Genomic DNA, 22,672 nt, shown 5'->3' with positions numbered 1-22,672 from the left:
TATAATACATAACACGACTTTCAGTTTTACTTGGTCTCAGATATTTTGTTAAGTTTGATTAGCTGCTTTGAATTCAAAATTAGGGATGATTAACGCAGATATCCCTCTAGTAGCTTTTTGGAACTTAAATAAATACACAAAGAAATTATTTAGGACGTTACTTGGGTTTCTATTTGATATATTTTGTCAGGTTTAAAATTAAAATTAATATACATGTATTTTGATTTATGAACAAAGTATTAGATGTTTGAAGTTATGAAAACATCCATTAGTTGATTTTTAATTTTAAGCATGTGGTAATTATTATTCAATCAGTTAACTTTTTGATGTTGTTTCGCGTGACAGTATCTTATTTTACGTGGACTTAAAATATGTTATCACCATATTTTGTTTCAATAAGCGTCACTGTAAAACTAATGGTTTAGTTCTATTATACATATTGATATTTTAAAATAAGATAGTAAATGTTTCTGTTTTAAATTATTTAATTACTAATGAATGAAACATTCAAAAGTAAAATTACCTGATAGTCCCCCTTCTCAGTGGACCAGCAGAAAATCTGAGGATTTACAACAGGTTTGGTATTCGCAATGGGCAAAACACGGACAGCCTATTGTGTAGCCTTATGCTCAACAACAAACAAACAAACATATAATAATTTAAATAAATAAAATTTATTAACAAATTTAAATTATATAACAGGCAATTGAAATTGAAAAATACTTATTTTATAATTTTTTTATTATTTAAATTAAAAACCCCAATGAACTTTTTTAATTATGACTAAGCAACTGACCAAAAATGAAACATTAGAATCTTATATTTATAAGTAATTATTGCTCCAACCTGAAAAATGAATTAATACTTCTTCATGCAAACTGTTTTCGATTGAGAGTAAATTTTAATGTTAGAACAAGGAAAATTTGCACGTAATTGATAACTTATGTTTATACGATTATCAAACATTGATCTTAGCGACTTTATAAAAAAATAAAAAACTTTCTACAAGTTGAAAACATTAGATGTTTTAGAACTTTATTGATAATGAATTAATATTTTGAATGAAAGATTATGAAATATATTTTCATTCTTAAGCATTTAATTATGTGATGTGTTAACTTTTCGTGCTCTTGAAAAATTTTCGTATTACGTAATAAAAATGTGTATGAATACTACATTTTTGAGAAACTTAACATTTCATTTTTTCAAAGAAATGACTTTTGACAGCAAATAAAAAAGTTTATTTTACTTAATGTCTGATACTACATGGATCATTGCTGAGATCCGACTATAACTTAATTTACAACGCTATGGCTTTTAACCCCTGATAAAGTTGTGAAATCAAATCTTTGATCAAAATACAACCTTTTTGTTTCTTTCTAACAGAACTAAAGAAAGTTTATTTGGAAAAAAATAAATTTTAATACACTTTATAGTGCTCTTATGTCCTGTAAAAAAGTTGGATAATATTTGAGTGTGTTGTTGTTTATTGATAACACCACAAAAACTTCAACATTACATCAAGAGCTAAGCCAAACGAACTATTTTTTTTATTAAGCTTCTGTTATTTTATTACACTTAACATGTTAAGTCCTAAAACCATAGCAATAACACTTTTGATATTTTACTGATATCACAATGGCTCACACTCTTAACTAATCAAGCATGGGAAATTTTGTAACTTAATAACAATTTGGCCTAAATTTTAAGCTTAGAGCAATCAACGTGTAATCACTAGAAACAATGCTGTTTCTTATAGAGTGGCACCGAAAGCTACTAACAATAAAAGCCAGTTATACTTGACAAAAAGTCACCTGTATGTACTAAATGTGGAAGTGGCAAGTGGTATGTGCTGATGATAATAACTATAATTTGTGATTTTTTACACAACGTGGCTTTATGGTGCTGTCACAGAACACTTTTAATATGTACATTATTTATATTTTCATACTACCAGAGAATCTTGTTCTCCTTTCTTTTGTATATACTAATCTACATCTAAAGTTTCTTTTATGAATCAAAACACCCGTTTCTGAACTGACAAAAAGGAGAACTAGAACAGTATATTTGTCTGGTTTAAAAAAGTAATATTTTTAAATCAAATTTTAACCAATTCTAGGCTTCAAAATGAGACAGGCATCCAGTTTTTTGCAAATGAGCCCCAAAATATTTACAAAAAGCCGGATGTCATCAAGAGGCGATTTTACTTGATCTCGAACACATTATTAATGATTATATACTATAATAACTCTTGATTAAAAAATTCTTACTAGTTTGGAGAACATACTTCTGGTGTTACACTCCAATATGTCATGATTAAACGAATTGGGCTTAGAATATCTTGAAGTATTCCTGGAAATACTCGCAGGTGAGTACTCATTGTACTTATTTGCGTAATACAGAAAACATACAACTTATTATGAGATTGCGCACTTTTCCTCGATATTTCAGCATTTTACACGAGGAAGACTTAAAGGAGTGTGAAAGACACAACATACACAACACCGAATGCTCACGAATCACTAGTAGATGATTTACGAATAATACTACATAAAACACCGTTGCGTCCACTATGAATAAATTTTGTATTCTACTTGAATACAACGTTACCAATCGCAGAGCACATTTGAAGAGTTTATGTATTATGTTTCCGTTGGCCATATACGAGTAGGTCTAATAAACAATTGTTTCTGTAAAGTACATTTTATAGAAAATCTGGTCAAAATAATTAGGTAAATAATATTCTAATAGACCTCTGAATCTTTTCAAAGTCATTTGAGTTTGGACAATGCGCATTATTTATTTAATTGTCACAAGGAAGTCAGACTGTCTCGATCACTTTCTGCTGGAATTCTAGATGGCGTTGTCTGTACGGTCAACTTAACTTGTTCTGCTGAACTACCTAGACTCAAAACACACAAAGTAAATGTAATAACATAAATATTGCTTCCAGTACGTAAATAAAACAAGTTGTTAAAAAAAAGTGTTACTCAGTGGCGTTTATTTTATAATAGTAATCAAAATGTGAAAGGCCTTTTGTATAACCATATATGAAGAATCTCAACATTTTGAAATTCTCAAAAAACATTTCTTTTAAATATTAAATTCGCAAAATTAAATGCAATTTAAATTTCTAGGAATAAAAACAAATTACACTTAAGTGACAATTCTGATCTATAATCATAATTTATAAAACTTTGGCAACGTTCTGTAATGACGACCTTTCAGAGAGTTAGGGTTGTTAAATATTAAAATGAATATTGCTACAATTTAAATTTATCCATAAGTTGTTGTTGTTTTTAACGACAACAACAAATATGAAATAAAAAACTGTTCGTTAAATTCTTCTAAAACAATAACGATGAAACGTTTTTGTTTTCAAAAATATTTAAAATACTTAATGCAAATTTAAGAAAAATATATAATAATTATCAAATAAAATTACTGACCTTAGAAATACTTCTTGAAAACTTGATATACCCATGCAATGATTTGCAAAATGTGAATTCAGTATTAATAAAAATATGGTAAGAGTCACAAGGAAGAATTCTCTTTTCATCTGGATAAGACATTTTTTGGTTAGTACAATGAATTATTTATGTTATAAATATTTTTCTTAAGACACTGTTTTGGATATTTCAAGTGTATCTGATCTTGGTTTTTTGGTCATTTCACACTGAACCAATTCTAAGTTAACCTGGCTGTCCATTTCATTTCTAGTGTTGTTATTTATAATTGTAGATGAGACCTCTTTACATTTCTTTATAGAAAAACTGACTATTTTCAAAAGGTTTACTGATAGTATGAAACGTTGTGTCCGTGTAAATTTGTAATCAATACATAACCTATTGGTTTATACTCATGGGTAACTGTTTATATGGATAGGGTTATAGTTCAGTGTTTGTGTTGACATTTAAACTAGATGTAACTTAGAAGTTCTCGTGGTAATTATTAATTTGTATATAAGTTAGAAGAAATAGTCAATATTAAGTTGTAATATTAAAACAACAACGATAGTTAGTAATAAATATTTACGTGAGCTGTAACATCTGTTAAAACTTAGAGAATTACAATTAAGCTTTTATTCAGTAAAATCAAATGCTTTAAACACGTAATATTCTGTGATTCGTGGTCAAAAGTGCAATTATAAAACTGTGACCCATTAAGCTCATCATCCATCTTGGAAATTTATAAGACCTAAAACTGAAGTTTTTAAGATATACATTGACTTACCATTTTGTATTCGCGAACTAAAATTATTTGACTCAAATATAAAATTACACAAATTATTTTTACGGCTATTATTATAGTTATGATACCTTTACAGTTATTAATAATAAAAGAAGCATTTAACATTTTACGTAACGTTGAAATCACCAATGTCTAAATATTAGATTGTGTGTGAACACAGAGACATTATATGTCTTTTCTTCTTCCAAACGTTGAACTTTTAGTAACTTTTTTACGTTTTATGCTATTATAATGTCACTTTACTAGGGATATATATATATATATCCCTATATATCTATATATATATATACATATATATATATATATATATATATATATATATATATATATATATATATATACAATTCAGTGCCTGCATACTTTTTACGTTTTATGTTCTTATAATGTCACTTTACTAGGTATATATATATATATGTATATAATTCATTGCCTGCATACTTTTTAAGTTCTATGTTCTTATAATGTCATCTTACTATACTAGGGATGTATATATATATGCTTGCATACTTTTAAGTTTTATGTTCTTATAATGTCACCTTTCTAGGGATATATATATGCCTGCATACTGTTGAGTTTTATGTTCTAATAACGTCACCTTTCTAGGGATATACATATATGCCTGCATACTTTTTAAGTTTTATGTTCTTATAATGTCTCCTTATTAGGGATATACATATATATATAATTCAGTGCCTGCATACCGTACAGTTTTAAGAATAATCTAATTATTACTTTTGCACATTGAGCTTATAACCTTGTTAATGACTTTCTCTGAGGCTTATCATTATAGACCTCACATTTGAAATATTTCTATAAGCATTTTGTTGATGTAGTTTCACGTGTCATACAACAATAGGTCACGTGGATAAAACCAGCAACTCTCAGCATACAAACCGACTTTTCAATTTTTACGGATTTCTTCACATCCGCTTACGTGAACTTACTATTATGTTTAAATAACAAAAATAAATAAACAAGAATTTACAGCCAGTGTTTTTGTTTATGATTTTCTTACTGTATTTAAATCATGTGATAAATTAAACATTTTTTTGAGCAAACTTAGAACTGATGTAGTAAAACGGTCTTATTTATAAGTCTTTAACTTTAAATTTTGTACCGTACCAATAATTACTATTGTTTATACAGAACTGATACGTTTATTGCTCTATTATTCTATTTTTTCTCACCGTGGACCAACTAATATATATACAGAATTAACTGTTCGTGTTTGTTTACATTTCATAAAAAACAAAGCAAATTCAATTCAATGTATCGAATCATTCTTATGTCTTCTAGTAGATTATTAGCTAATTCTTATATGAAAATGTAGGTCAACTTTCAGAATTGTTTTCAACAGAAAGATATTTAAGCTCCACGTGAAAAACGCACGACAATAATTTTATTAAAACTTGAATTTAATACTGATCTGCCTGGTAGTTTGTCTATAAAACTACCAAGTATGAGAGCATGTATAACAGTGCACTTAGATCTATGGAGAAAACTCAAACATTCAAATAAATGATGTTATATGACAAATAATTTATACAAAGTTGTTCTAATAGTGTTATAATTTTATTTTAGCGAATAATAATCAATATATTTATAATATTAGGAATATATATGTTACTAAAAGCATTTTTCAAACTTCTTTTTAACCTTAGCTTTTTGTTCCACAGTGGAGTTTCTAACAGACTATCGCTAAATATATCAAAGAAAGCACTATATAAGTCGTGAATTTCTATGATTTTTGTTTTGGTTTTGGATTATGCTTTTCGAAAACATAATTCATATATAAAATTGTCATTATGTCGAAATACTTGTCATCCTTTAACAAAATTCACGTTTATAACAATATTATGCTTTATATAAACTGAGGAAGAACTTTGAGAAAGAAAACATACACAAACCTTGGTCTAAATTTGTATCCTTACCATGATTGGTTGTTGTGCCACATGTACTACTTGTAGGAGCCTTTTTATAGGTGGCGCTATTCATTGTGAGTTTCCTCACGTTTTTGTCAGGGTGAAATACTATGATGTAAATCTTTGGTGAGAATAAACAGAACAACGCCACAAAGGCGCTTAAAGAAATGGACACGCACAAAGTGGTGATTTGAACCTGAAACGATAGAAGGAGAACAGAGTTATGTAAGATTAATAAACTAATAAAAAGGCTTTGTGGTGGCTTATTATTAACTACAAAGTTACACAAAAGGATATCTTTGCTTTACCCATCATAAGTATCGAAACTAGGCTTATATCAGTATAAATCCGCAGATATGTCGCTCTGCTACTGGTAGGTTTTTTGAGTTGTACGTAGTTTAATGAAAAACAGTGTTTCATATAATAGTATGTAAAACGTTAATGAAGCAAACACCCTTAATGAAGTGAACTATTAAAGCATAGCTTACTACTTGACTCAATGAAAATGTTACAGTCCATGGACAAAAATATTACTTGACGTTAAAGCTTTAAAGGAAGTGAAAAAGATATGTAATTCAAATAATACGATCTGAAACAAGTTTACAGTTTGGGTTTCTGTTTGCTTAGAATGAGAAACAACACACGATTACGCACGCTAATGTTACAAGAAATGGTTATGTGAAACTGTTTTGTAACAAACTCCACAGTAGGAGTCCATTATACGAGTCTCTTTCCTGCAAAAAAAAATGTTCTGCACATTTGAGTCTGTGGATGCTTTATGACAGTGATGGTCAAATTATACTGTTCGACTAGAGTAATTCAAGAGTTGGCGGTGTGTGCTGTTGACTTACTGCCTGCTTCAAGAATATTTTAATGACTTCCTTTAAAATTCCAAGTGTATTTGTTTGGAGAATAACATAACAGTTATTAACTGGTAAACAGTTTTTTAACGACCTTACAAAATGAATATGAAGATAATGATATGTTATTCTGAAGACAAGTGTAAGAAGTATTATTAATTATTTCTCGACTACTGACTACAAAGTAAATATGTTTTCATATATTTATGCTACAGAAAGGAACTGAGAAGTTATTAAAGGTAAAAGGTTCAAAATGTTTTTTTTTTAAATAATAATATATTCGTTGATTACAATAAAACAAACATGAAACAAAAAGTCTACGTTGAGAAACAAGGTATGATTTCAACTGTTTGACTAACCAACATGGTTCCTACTTCTGATTAGTATGAAACTACTCAAATAGATTGAATAATGAAAGTTTTGATAAAACTTTTATACTTTTTGCAATTTTACATTATATTTGTAGCAATGTAATCATCACGAATCAGAAGTGGAAATGAAACACTACTGAACATTAGACATTAAGAAATCCAAAATTTAATATTTTTGCTAATTTAACTCCTCTTTGATGAAAAGAACATTAATCTATGGACTACTAATAATCCCTCATAATATCTCATTTTCACCCGGAGTTGGGCGTGGCCTAGTGATAAGCATGTTGGACTGTGAATTTGAGGGTTCAGAGTTTGTGTCTCACTGTCATAAAATTACGCTCATCACCTTAAGTGAAGAGTGAAGGTGAAATCCCAGTACACGATTACAGTATTACAAGAGTTAGCGATAGCCACTGCTGACTCCAAATTAAAGACGATTAGCGCAGGTGGCTTTGTGCGAATTTCTGAATCAAACTCAAAACTATTTCTACCCAAAGTAATTTGAACAGCCTTCGTTTAAAATTTCAAATGCATTTGAAAACGTAAGACAGGTAATAAAATCCAGAGTATTTCTAGCTGGAAGTATTTAAAAATTATTTCGTTTATATCTGTTGTTGAGAGATGGCAGCACTAAATGATTGAAGATGCAAACAAATAGAAAACCTTTACCAAATTATCTCAAGAAGAAGATGGTAACTGAATGGTCGTTTGTAATTAAGCACAAAGCTACACAATGAGCTATCTGTGCTTTACCCATCATGGGTATCGAAACCCAGTTTTTAGCACTGTAAGTCCGTAAGCATGCTGCTGTGTCACTGGAGGGGTAGCAATCTGAAGCAGATTTATTTACGTTCTATCAATCACAACGTGATAGATGGACAAACATTTCTTCTTATTGTCAAATTTTCCATTTTTCAGAACCATGTTCTGAAGCAACATATGCGGTTTAGCGGAAACATTCCACGCATTTCGGTAAGTTTGGGTGGAGTGGTCACGCCCAGTAGTTAGTAATATAGAAAAAGAGAAAGAACAAAATATAGTTTATTGATTAAATAAGGGCATACATGGTATATATATATATATGAACGTTTACAAAATTACCTTGTGTGGTAACCATAAGTGATTATGTAAGTAAAACGAAACACAGATCGTAACATCGTGTATGAGACATTTCTGGATAAATGAATGTGGTTCAGTCCTTATTCAAAATATATAAACATATTTAATCTTATAATGTGGATAACTATAACATTGGATAAATGACTTTATTCTGAGTAACATTATAAAGCGACAACAAAGTTATATGTTCTTAGCAAGACATTGTTTGAAATCTTCGAGGGGACTAAAGATTTTTACAAAATTAACAATGCCTGCTTATTATAATCAATTTACAAGCCCACTAAGTAACAAAGGCTAGAAAAATGTTAATAGAAATATACAGAGAGAGGTCATTGTATTGAGAAAATTTCATTGTGAAAAATTAAATAGGTGACTCAACGGTAAGATTTGGGCTTAAATTCGGGGCTTGATTCCCACAACTGATACAGCGCAGATAACCCATTGCGACTTTATGCTAAACAAAGAAATAGTTTCTTGTAGAAAAACGTATTAATAAATAAACATGTTCTTAATCCTTTTACGAACCGTTAGATATTTGTTCTTGGAGAAAAATAAAACCTCTAAAAATACATGGGTCTACTTTCTTTTTTACCAAAAGGGCAAGATTCAATTATTTTTCTTAGTTTCATTCAAATACATCGTCGGTGGACTCAGCAGATAGTCCGATGTGGTTTGGCTAAAAAGAAAACACATACACATCCTCGTTAAAGAGAAATAGTCTGAACATTTCCTTATTTATTACTATACGTAAACACAAAACAGTCTACAGCATTTCATTTCTATAATCACTGACAACGTTAGATCCTTGATTAAAAGTATTTTTGCGGTGATGAGGCTTTCTGTACATTCTACTTCAAGAAAATATGCTTGATTTTGTTATTTTTGTACGATTTTGTGTTGTTGTTGTGGTGAATTAAGCACAAAGCTACAATAGGCTATCTGTGCTCTGCCCACCACGAGTATCGAAACCCGGTTTTTAGCGTTTTAAGTCCGCAGACATACCGCTGAGCTACTGGGGGGCACGATTTTGTGTAAACAAGTCAAAACCACGACTCTCCACTTTAAAGAAAACGATTTGTTTTGTTTTTGAATTTCGCGCAAAGCCACTCGAGGGCTATCTGCGCTAGCCGTCCCTAATTTAGCAGTGTAAGACTAGAGGGAAGGCAGCTAGTCATCACCACCCACCGCCAACTCTTGGGCTACTCTTTTACCAACGAATAGTGGGATTGGCCGTCACATTATAACAGCTGAAAAGGCGAGAATGTTTGGTGCGACGGGGATTCGAACTCGCGACCCTCGGATTACGAGTCGAACGCTAAAGTAAATGAAGGAAGGGGTTACTAATATAAAATACGATATCTGTTATCGAGTATAACGACATGATTCTTTATTAATGATGTAATATTTCACAGGTGGCAAACAGATTAATAAGGCTCCAGCTCACGCGACAATTTCATATAGAAATGACCATTCTGCTCCTTTTATTCAATAGAACACAAAATTAAACAGATCAATGTGAAATGAACTTATTTATACAGGTTAAACATGTGTAAGGCTATATTTGTACGCTATCCAGTATTAGACTAAAAATATTGGTATTTGTCTGCGTGGTCATTTTTGGCAGTGTTCTATCTCAAAAATTAAGGTGTTGAGTGTGGTAGCGTGCCCGGTGTATAATTATTTATCGCCAATAAAAGTAGGAAAATAATGATTTATAACCATCAGTAAGAATTTTTGTTGTTTCCCTACCTATTATTATAGTATGAAAATGAGCTTTCTTACTCAAGTACCAGACGAATAATAACGATTTAAGATAAATATTTTCTATTAAATTAGTTGGACTGGAAGCGGTATTTCTTGAAACAGAATTAAAAAAGTAAAAAAAAAAGTTTTGGTGTGATTCTTTTCAGTCGCTAGTCGTTTTAGAATTAGATTCTTATAGAATGGATGGACATAATAAAGCTATTAAATTAATGAATGGGTTATCGGATAATTTAAAATAATAGGTCAAATAAATTTGGGCAAATGTACAATGAACTTATTAATTTTGAAATCAAAAACTTGGTAAGAATGTTTAAAGTCATGAATGGCTGAGTAAACTATAATTCTTCTATTTTGGAAATATTGATTTGTTTCTTTGTTTTTGTTTAATTTCGCAAAAAGCTATAGAGTGAAGTAGCTTAGACAGCACCATCCACTGCCAAATCTTGAGCTACACTTTATTAACAGCGAATAGTGGGATTGAACGTGACATCATAACGTCCCCATAACTGAAGGGGGGAGCATGTTTGGTACAACGGGGATTCGAACCCGCGACCCTCAGATTACGAGTCGAGCACCCTAACCACCTGGCCATGCCAGGCCAAGAAATATTAAAGAAATCTCGAAAATTTGTGAAATTTGGAATCTAATAATTTTCTAAAAATATTAAAAATCTTTCAGATATTTGAATAATGTGGTAAGTAATTTGTGAATACTTTCGTAAAATGAGTTAATTTTATGTTTGTTTATAGTGAAGAACAAAACTACACAAATAGATAACATGACTTATGGTTACTGCTCTGAAAGACCTAACTCACTATGTGACACACAAAAGTTGAAAACAACTGACTGGTTTTTTTTGTACAACAAAAGCAATTTGTGCAATCTTTTTTTTACCTGCGTATACTGTACTCTAAAGTGTTCTATCCAACCCACATTCTATACTTTACTGTCCCCATCTTTTGAAATGGTACTAGCTTAGCACATGTCGAAAGTGCAGTCATCCTCAAAATTGAAGTTGTCAGTTCCCTCTGAACGGACAAACAATTGACAAGAAAAAGCTACTTTCAGTTCTTTAAAGGTCCATAATTTTTACCTAGAGCAAGCTTATATTAGCGTCAACTAGCATTTGTCAAAAAGAATTAGATTTTAAGAATTCTATATTTAAGCAAAAATGAGAAGATGAAAATGTTTGACGCTTGTGCTAGTAATCAACTGAAGACAAACGATGTATATCAAGCATGACTAAGAAAAGGTATTCACGAGGGTTAACTGTGTGTTTTAACACGAATATTTGTTGAAAGTTTACAAAATTATATAAAAATTTGCTATAAATCCGTTCACTCATAGGCTTATGACCTAGGTAATAAAATGTACTTGTTTTACGCATCATTGTGTGATTTTTATTATATATACCTAGTAATTGAAACGTAAACTTTCTCATAATATTTTCATAGAAAAAAATAGAAGGAAATAAAATGAGGAAGGTAAAGTTAAAGGATATTGGACTAAAAATATGTAAAATTTGTAATTTTTCCCCCCATATGCATGTTTACGTTTTATCTAAAGAATTTGTGATTTAGAAGGAAACAGCTATAGTATCGGAGCAAAAAATTGAGTTCGATATTCTGCAGATCTAACACAACATGTTAAGTCTTCTTTGAGTCTATGTGTTTTTCTGATATTGTGGATACCTTATAACTCAACATTCTATAAAAACACATGAACGAGAAACGAGACGGTCAATTCTTGAACAATTACGCCTATCGAATATAATATGCCTAATCCCTGAGAAATGCAGAATCATATAAATATGTAAGAGAAAAAGACGGTTAACAGTTAGAATTATTAGTAGAGATTTAATTAATGACTTTCTCATTACAACGTGAAATTAATACAGTTACAAAGAACTTGAATAACTGTTCTTGCATAATTTTTAAAAGAAACGTTGATTGTGCCACTCTTTTGACATATCAGTATTAATGATTATGTAAGAGTTAAATATTAAGTAAATGAGGCGTGGAAAATAAGAAGTACGAACATAGCGCAGTTTGTTTTGGTGCAAAGCCACGTACTGGCTTATCTCTGCATTGTGTTTATCTCAGGGATCAATCTTAGCATTTTAGAATAATAAGTTATAAAGATTACCGCTAAACTACCAGAGGATAAGAGCCAAAAATAAACCATTTCATTAAAAATGCCTAGTTTAATAATTGTTTAAAGTATTTTAGAAATTACTGTTTGTAACGAAACATGAGTTTAAATAGTACAAATATTTTCTGCTTGTTATTAAAATCAGAAGTTATTTGCTTCATCAGTACGAAATGTTGCTATCAAATTATAGCAACTAAAACTGGTTCTTGTTAGGGTCAATGCAAAGGACTAGAGTAACCACGCACTTAACGTCCATATGGACGATGTTCATTGTACGTTCCAAGAAAAAAATGTAAATAAAATATTTTTTTTCATATTAAAATAGAAATAACTGAAGAAATTATTGAAGCAAAACATTATCTCGGAAACTTCAGAAGGATAAACGTGTATCAGATATTTAATAAGATTTGATGATGCCATATACAGAAAATTCTGATTCACTTTGATCAGTGGGTGTGATACTATTATCTCATTGGCCAATAACATATTTAGCGTTTCGTTTCTTCACTACTAGCTTGTTTAAAGGATTTTTGTTTCTAGCTTTTCCTCAAGATGATCCATACAAGGAACGTAACAAAGGCCTGTTAGTTTGAATTAAGATAAATGTACAAATAAAAACACGGATCATCTTTTCGAAATATGAAATCAGATCGACCTTTTGGTTCTAAATAAATATATGTAATTCCTGATTAACTTCAGAAACGTAGGTTAAGAATTTAGAGGGATGTGTGTGTGCTTTCTTATAACAAAGCCACATCGGGATGTCTGTTGCGCTCACTGAAGGGAATCAAATCCTTGATTTTAGCGTTGTAAATCCCAAAGACTTATCGCTGTCCCAGCGAGGAAAGAATCCAGATATACAAGAACTGTTTTAATAGATACATCTCTCTTTCGTAAAAGTCAGCTTGATCATATAGTTGATGCTGTTAACTACATCGATTGATTGTGAAAAAGAATAAGTTTAATGAAACTTCAACTGCAAAAAAAATTAATTATAAAGAATAAATAAGAAATACTCTTAGTGAATAAATCGTATAAAGCCACAACAACACATAGAGAACTGTAAATAAATTTTGAGACACAAACATTGCTTATCAAAAATATATTTAACACTGGTACTTGCCAGTATTACCTCAGTATTTCATAGTTTTGTGAACAAACACCACTTTTAATTGTTTTCATAAACTAAGTGGTTAACCATTTTTAGTTTCCAAAATGAGCACAAAGTTCATATGAACAACACGTATTCATCGAACAACTAACAGGCTTTTAGAACAACTAACGAACTGAAAAATACAGCAAGAATGACAAGAAAGGAGACTAACAAGCCGTATAACGTGATGTGATTCATGTAGTAGTTGGTTACCCCTGCATGGCCACAAAGAACATTTCTCAAATTTCTTATGCTTATCCTCTCAATTTGTTATTCTTATGCTTTTTGCAGCAACAAGGGCCATTCATCTTAAGAGACAGCTCTCAACCGCAACCATCTCTTGTCGCCATTTTGCGACACTGTTCATAACAAATATTTTCGTGCAATGTCACATGGACAAAATACGCGTCAGATCTGCTCGGTTCTATAAAATACAATATTTATGAAAGTTCTTTCAGTGAATCTGATTTTACAAGATAAATAAAGGAATACAAATGATATTAGGATCAACTGAAGCTGTTAAAAAAGTTATTTAGACTTTCAGTTAGTTAGGAATGATTTTAACCGATCTGGTTTGTTGGGATGTTCTAGACTGCGTTGATTTAAGGCCCATGTTGTTTGTTTTTTGAATTTCGCGCAAAGCTACATGTGGGCTATCTGCGCTAGCTGTCCCTAATTTTGCAGTGTAAGTCTAAAGGGAAGGCAGTTAGTGATCACCACCCACCACCAACTCTTGGGCTACTCTTTTTACCAACGAATAGTGGGAATTACCGTCACTTTATAACGCCCCCACGGCTGAAAGGGCGGGCATGTTTGGTGTGATGGGGATTCGAACTCGCGACTCTCAGACTACGAATCGAGTGCCTTAACCTCCAGGCCATGCCGGGTCTAAAACAAAACGTACTCGACAATGTATATTCCGTTTAAAAGAAAGACATTTGTGTGACAATAGATTTTTATAGCTTATATTGTCCCACTTTATATATTCACAATGCTAAGATCCTGAGTTCGAATCCCCGCGGTGAACATAAAAGATGGTGCAAAGTGGCTCTGCTTTAAAATAATCAAACAATTCAGTCTATATAATGCACGTTATTGAAGCTCCCATAAATATTATTATTATTATGGTGGCATTGTAATTATATGTTCTCTTTACTGATGTAGTTTCAGTTCATGAAGACACCACTAGATTATGCATGTAAAATATAAGTCTATTAAATGTTATTGAATATATAACTGTCTTCAAGTTATTTCAAGTACTTTTTTCTTACACATGTTACCAGGGCTGTAACAAGCCACGAATATATCAGAGTCGTATCTTAGATGTCTTTTTTTAGTTTCCTTCACTCCTTTCATTTTTTTCATTCACACACGCACAGACACAGACGTGAAAGTTTTGTGGTGAAAGCTAAGTTTCATTTTGGTAGGTTCTTGGATCTGGTTACTACGTTACGGAAATGCAAGTTACCACGCTAATGCTTACAAGAGAGAGAAAACTCGTGCTTCGCTTACGAAACATTTTATTGGCTGTGATATTTTCAAATTGAACGTATAATGTCTGTAGACTGTGAAAGCAGTACTGTGCATTTCCAGTAATTAAAGCAGTTTAGTGATCTGCTTAAACTAAGGATGAACAAATATGATGACTATCCCGGGCGTTTCAATGACTGTGAGGTTAAACCTATTGCACAACACGTGATACTCACCAAACAACTTTAGTTTAAAAAATCACTTTGAGTCAAACTGTCAGATCAGAAATGACAAAGTATAAACTTGCGGCACTTTGAAGCGCTGAGTATTGGGGGGTAAGCATTAAACCTCAATAGGGTGATGGTACTGGTACTCTAGATGTCTGTACATAAATGACGAAATGTACTCATAAAATCTAAACACATAAACATACTGTCAGAGTTTAGGTTCTGGGTGATGACAGGTATCTTTCCCAAATACCTTTCTTTTTGCAATACCTACTACTATTTATACCTATTCCTACCTTAAGGTATTCCAAAAGGTTTCCCATACATACACGCACATTAGTGTTTTATTTATATAGACTTAAATCACTATATTGCGGTGAAAACGTCCATTCAACAATAAATAAAAAATGAGTTTCAAACTATGTAAGATAAATAAAGCTGCTAACAATAAATATATATTTATTAATAAAATACTGTAATATGAATTTACATATTACAGTTATTCACAAAATTATATATCACTACAACGTTTACTCTACAATTCTGCGTGCATAAACATATTTGTCTAAGTTTGAACAATGTTTTTATAAATATATTATTTTCTATCGCCAACATAGCCCCTGTAAAAGCGTTGTTTTAGCATAGCACATTAGTTCAAAGAAAATCTGTTTAATATTGCCTGAATTCATATTCGATTATTGCTTATATGTTATAGGCATGTTTGAAACTTTAATTTAAATGGAATTACAAATTATTGTTACATATATTTTAACAGATATCCTCTTAAACGTATTTTCTGATTATGTTACTATCTATAATAAATTCAGCGGGTTCAGATGAAATAAACGAGAGAACAGTATTTCCAAACAATATCTTGTCGTCGTATTTACTACTCCCGTATGTAAGTTTTAATTATTTAAAACTCAATTTACACATTTGTGTATACATAGTTGCTAGACACCTAAATATACTAAACTTGTAGATCCGTCCTGTTATCCGAGTGCAGTATTTGTACTGCAATGTTGGAAACGAAATGAAATGAGCAAATCATTTGGACAATTAAATTTCAAAACGCAAACGTAAAATTGGTTAAAACACGAATAGATGCAAAGTGGGATACAAAACAAAGAACTATATATATATATGTGTGTGTTTGTGTACATTAAACATGACATACACCAAAATGCAAACCAACTTAGTTAACAACGTACTTCATTATTACCTTATTAAAAAAAACAAACAAACTTCGAATCCACAACTAGTTCACCAATTCTTGAATTATGTATAATCCACAAAACATTCATATTGCGTAAACCATTAATTTCGTACGCGTTGAAAAGAGCAGCGTTCTCAATTGACCGTTTCTACACGACATGTATTGTAGTTAAGCGACGTCTTGAAATAAGATTCATGAGTTATAATTTAGCCATTTTCTATCTGCTATGATTTCAGTATAAGCGTAACTTGAATCTTACATAGATGTTACATAAAATTACTGTTTAAGTTAAAATCATGATTGGATTATTGGATGTTATTTTTTAAAATAAAACCTTATGGTATGCACGAATCATATATATATATATATATTTCCGTAGTATAAGTTATTGTTGTTAACCTTTTGAAAAATATTTCTCAATTACTTTTTTTCTGAAACTATGTTTTTGAATTACGTGCAAAGCTACACGAGAGCTATTCGCGCTAGCCGTCCCTAATTTTGTAGTGTAAAACTAGGGAGAAGGCAACTAGTCATCACCACCCACCGCCAACTCTTAGACTACTCTTTTACCAACGAATAGTGTGATTGACCGTTTCGGTTAGAATCCGAAATTAGGCTGGCCCATGAAACAGTTATAAAAATGTAACATATTAGCAAATGCGACTTATTTTAGTGGTTATTAGGCGATAAACTCACAATGTTTGTAAAATATTTGTATATGTAGATATACATATACTTACAATTTGCATGGTATTATGATTCAAATTTAATCACATCCATACCTCTGTTGAAAGCGTATGATATACATCACTTTGCCATATATACCAAGATGAAGTGGTCTGTAACTCTCTTTTGGTCAATTTTGTTGACAACAGATCACCATAGCAACCAGACTGAAGGTACTTTGACAAATGGCAAAGTGTTTATATAGGGCTTTAAAGTGTAAGCGCTAATACTAAAGTGGCTTGTCGCTTTTTGTTAGTGGAATGGTAATAAAAGACTTGCAGCAGGTGGTTTGGTTCACTTTAGCGAGCCAATGTATACATACTAGTAGTTACAAATTGTTAAAGTACTGTAAAATAATTAGAATAACAAAGTGAAACTGAGATCTTCTTTTCATTTACATTCTTTATTTAACTAGATACGAACGTGGAAAATGAAAATAAATAATCACTGGGCTCAAAGAAGCTTTTTGTTTACTCTATAAATTAAGGTATTTGTCCTTTTTCCAGGTTATAAACTGAAAAAAAAACACAACAAAACGAACGTAAAGTAGATGCTATGAAAGATAACACAAAAATTCTAATTTTCATATACTTTATTTATAACATAACTTATTATTATATTATTAGTTATTATCCCGCCACAGGTTTTGTATAAGCATCAATAACTTAATATTTATATACTTCAACAATGGTACACATTGCGTGATGGTCAGGGTGACTTTGTATGAAGAAGTAGCGGCCAAAATAGGGTGGTACTTGCTTTCATTACTCGCTTTTAACACTTAGCTCTTAATGTCTTTCCACAGTGTTTCACATGATTAATTAATTATTGGTTAGTGGTCGCAGAAGTTGAAAGGTCACGGGTCGAAGCAGAAAGTAGGTATAACTCAACAAATGGCTTTTCATATTAGGTTGTTGGAGTAGGAATGCCAGCTGAATTTGTGCATTACTGCAATAGTAGCAGCCGTTTGTTTCATTGCATCCCTCCATAGATGTATAAAATGTTCGTGCGTCTTCAGCCCATACTGTGTTATAGAAACTTTAAGGACTTGGTACTACTTAACTAGCGTCAGCAATAATAAATGTTCAGTAAACGACAACAAAGAGATGGAAGATGTGAACATGTTCCTTATTCCAAACTATCATCCCATAAATTTTGGTTGAGACTGGACTAGCGACCGATGAATAGTTAGATGATTTTTGTATTGTGAGTGTGATGTATATTTTGTTTTCGTCACTTCTGGTCAGTAAATATAAAAAATATTTTGAGTAAGAGTATCGATCAGAAACACGTGTGATAAATCCACCAATGTGTTTTGGTTGCATATATAGGGTCAACAAAAAAGCATCAAAAACGTGAGTTGAATGAAGCTTTGTACATAATGATTTTTGGCACAAAGAGCAACAAGTTTTACACATAAAAATTACATTTTCGTTATGTATATATTACGAATGAAAATTCTTTAGTTCAACGTTGAGTGAATACCAATATTCTACTTTCTCATACACTGAATGATCTTAATTACCTTATCATATGGAAATATGATACTTTTCGTGAAATAGTGTAAATATGTATGTCTATTTTATCTTTTTTATTATATGAAAATATTATATAGTGAACAACTTATACATAATAGGTGAGGAAAAGAAAATACACTTTCCACGAAAAAGTACAAGGATGTTCCATTTCTTCTTGAAATAAAAGTACAGCTAATTGTGAAAAGAAATTAATGTAAGTAGTTGATTAACTTTCCGAAAAAATTAAACACTGAAAAGGGATAATAAATTATATCTATTAAATTTTTGTTAAGAAAGCAGGATGATATTTAATTTTAACTAATTAGTCACACTTCAAATAATATACATCGACGTGTATTAATTTATTATAAAGGGGTTTTTTTCAAAGTAGGGAAATTATAATAAGTCTGCCATCTTGAATGTCATGAAACACAAAAAAATACCTTAATTTATTAGACAAATCATTTTAATTAAATTAAAGATTGGTTTTTAGGTATTAAAAATGCAGTTCTAAAAAATTGTGAGCTGTTTTACCGATGAGATTGGATAAAAGTTGACCCTAAGGTGAGATAAAATGGCCTCCACCTGTCTATAAAAATGCAATTTATAATAAATGGTGCATTTTAGAAAATATATCTAGATTACTTAAGTTATCATCTTATTGCTTCAGACAGCGATAGGTAAGATAGTGCATTGTGAGAAAAATGTCGCATTATCTAGGACAACGGCGCAAAATAACGTTAGTATTGGCGTGGAACATTGTGGCAAATCTTATGGTGGAAATACACGTTATTGGAGTGGGATAAGATGGACCCATATGGGGAAGTTTCGTCGTAAGGCAGTAACTTGAACTGTGTTTTTCTTACAGCATATTTAACTGCCTATAATTCCTCTTTGTCTGAGTTAAACAAAATGAAATTCCCTTAAATACCTATTTTGTAGCCATGAAAAATTGAGAGTGCTTGTCTTGGTTAAGCTGTTTTAAGTAAAAAAAAACACAATAATCTTGCTTTGACTTTCACATTCAACTCTATCATCCATTGTGTATATATACGTACAATTCACTCTCATTGCAGCAAGCTACAATTAATGATATACTGTGGTGGCCATTTTATCGAAGCGAGCATCTTATTTCAGTACATAAAGTTATAAATGAGGTATAAAATATATTAGTCGCATTAGCCCTAGAAATATTAAGTAAAAGTATGATTTATTAGTGAAATACAATTAAATTCAAAAATATATAAAGCTACCCAGGTTGAGTGGTGATTTTGTATTTGATTTTGATATCTTGTGTAATATGGACAAACAGGAAATTAAATTAAATTTATGTTTTTGCCGTTCTTTTCGCTGTGAGAGCAAAGCCCTTAATTCACTCAAACGTCTGATACTTGCTGTTTAGGCCCGACATGGCCAGGTGCTTAAGGCACTTGACTCGTAATCTGGGGGTTGCGGGTTTGAATCCCTGTTTCATCAAACATGCTCGCCCTTTCAACCATGGGGGCGTTATATAGGTGCGGTCAATCCCACTATTCGTTGGCGAAAGAGTAGCTCAAGAGTCGGCAGTGGGTGGTGATGACTAGCTGCCTTCCCTATTGTCTTACACTGCAAAATCATGGACGACTAGCGCAGATAGCCCTCGTGTAGCTTTGTGCGATATTCAAAAACAAACAATCAAAAACTTGCTGTTTGCAAGAAAATATCGCAATGCCTACTTACATCTGATCATCAAAATCTATTGTTTGTACTGCCATACCTATATGGTAACAAATACAAAAATATCGTAAAGGTTATATTACTGAATTAAAAATACCTTGAAAAATAATTTTTAATGTACTTGTCTTAGCAAAATAGACTAATAAAAGAGAAAAATTTATATCTTTGTTTCTAGTTATTGAATGAAAAACATTGAAGAAATATTTATGAAATTAAGAACGAGAAAAACTATAATGTTATATTACATTTCAATAAAAAAACAATACGAAAGACACTTTATATAATAAAAAAGTTCTTGAACGAAAATACTTACCTCAAAAGAATTTCCTGTGCCAAAGTAGATGGGCACAAACGCTAGCCATATAATACATGTCGTGTACATTGTAAACCCTATGAACTTGGATTCATTAAAGTTCTCTGGGATTTTTCGTGTTTTAACTGCATACACAGTGCAGATAGTTATGAGAATCATATTATACACTAAAGATATCAGAAAGCTGGAGTCTTTTATTCTGCACTTTAGTATCACCTCATTTCGTTTTCCATCCGGGTAGTACTGTCTGATCCCTGGTGGTTCAATTACAAACCACACAGCCGCTCCAATGACTTGAACAGCTATAAAAACCGACGTGATGACCACTTGTGACTTTGGACTAATGAAACTAGGTCTTCGAGCTGACTTTCGTGCGTTGTCAAATATTCTAGAAATTCTGTTTGTTTTAGTCAGTAAAGCGCTGTAGATGATAGAGAAGCCAAATCCCACACCGAAACGTTGAAGTCCACAGATCTCCATGCTGGGCTTAGCGAGCAAGACAAACGTCATTAGAAAGCAAATAAGGATACCTGTGAGAAGCATGAAGCTCAATTCACGCCCTGATGCCTTGACGATCGGCGTGTCACTGTTCTGAAGTAATACGAAGATAACAGCGCCAGTTAAAATGATGCCTAGGCAGGAGATTCCTATTGGAACTATAGCAAAAATGGAATTCCATCGCATATACTGCTGGATTAAATCATAGCAGCTTGTCTTATCCGGATATGGCCAGCGTCCGTGACCACAGTCTGCACAAGTAAACTCGTCCAGGACGTATTCCCAAGGCTTACAGCTTGAGCAGAGCCAGCAGCAGACGTCTCCCACCTGCATCTTTTTTACTTCACCCACACCACAGGGAGCACTGCAGATAGAAACCGGAATTTTTTTCTCACCTTGATTCCATACCACTTCGTCTAAATCAAGATGAAGTCCGTCATACCAGCTTCCTACACTCTTGTACTCAAACACCGATGAATTACCAATTCTTTGATAATTGTAGATGTCATAGCGACCTAGTCCGTCTCCTTGTTTGTCAAATTTCACTTCACTACCTGCTAGATCTAGAAATAAAAAAATCCAAAGTCTGAAACCACTTTAATACATATCATCTGATACTAATTCTCATTTATTGTATTTCACAAGAAAAGCAGTATCCCTGTAAGTGATTGTTTTTCATCTGATGTAAAAACCATGAAAGGTATATTAATTATTTGGTTTGGTTTCAATTTCGCGCAAAGCTAATCAAGAGGTACCTACACTAGCTATCCTCAGTTTAGAAGTGACAGATATTCAACATCACTTGCCACCAACTTTTGCGCTAGTCTTTTACTCACGAATGGTGGGATAAACCTTTATATTATGATACCCCCAAGGCTGAAAGGGCAATCATGTTCAATGATGGAGGTATAAATCATCAAATGTTACGGATTAATGAAATAAAGCTGTTCATCTGACCTTACAGTGCCTCTATTGTTTGAACTAAAAAATGATAATCAGTTTTCGACACTTACTTTACCCTCATCCCAAGAGTTGATCATTTGTAAGTGTCAAGGCTTTTAGCACTAAAAATTGTGATGACATATCGATTGTGGTAGAGAGTGTATCGTGTAGCTTTACGCTTAAAAACTAACAAGCGGTTAATAGTTATGGATTATGTTTCAGTTATGGAGATAAAAGTCATGAAATGTTACGAATTACCAAAATAAGTTATCAAAACATGTACCTTTCATTTCAAAACGTGTAAGTACTATATGTTCAAAAAAATAACGCAATTTTATATCAATCACTCATGTTCATAGGATATTTTCTGTGCCAGAGGTTTATGAATTTGAATAAAAGTGATTTAAAATTGTGTTTGATAAAGAACTGTTGTCTCTAAGATTTGATTTGATT

General features: G+C 31.8%; 1 pseudogene across 1 annotated transcript in view; it reads right to left on the bottom strand.

Moving 5' to 3' along the window:
- Positions 1-1,090: 1,090 nt before the first annotated feature.
- The window catches only part of LOC143238531 (metabotropic glutamate receptor-like), a 44,909-nt pseudogene continuing 23,327 nt past the window's right edge, over positions 1,091-22,672 (bottom strand). Inside the window, exons 2-4 of the transcript XR_013020627.1 lie at positions 20,780-21,840; positions 6,183-6,369; positions 1,091-2,902 (exon numbers count right to left, since the gene is read on the bottom strand). The product of XR_013020627.1 is annotated as a metabotropic glutamate receptor-like (transcript). The remainder of the gene's footprint in view (positions 2,903-6,182; positions 6,370-20,779; positions 21,841-22,672) is intronic.

Source organism: Tachypleus tridentatus, chromosome 13, assembly GCF_004210375.1.
Source record: "Tachypleus tridentatus isolate NWPU-2018 chromosome 13, ASM421037v1, whole genome shotgun sequence".
Taxonomy (NCBI): Eukaryota; Metazoa; Arthropoda; class Merostomata; order Xiphosura; family Limulidae; genus Tachypleus; species Tachypleus tridentatus.
The sequence above is the reverse complement of the archived record's forward strand: the minus strand, read 5'-3'. Positions and strand labels throughout refer to the sequence as shown.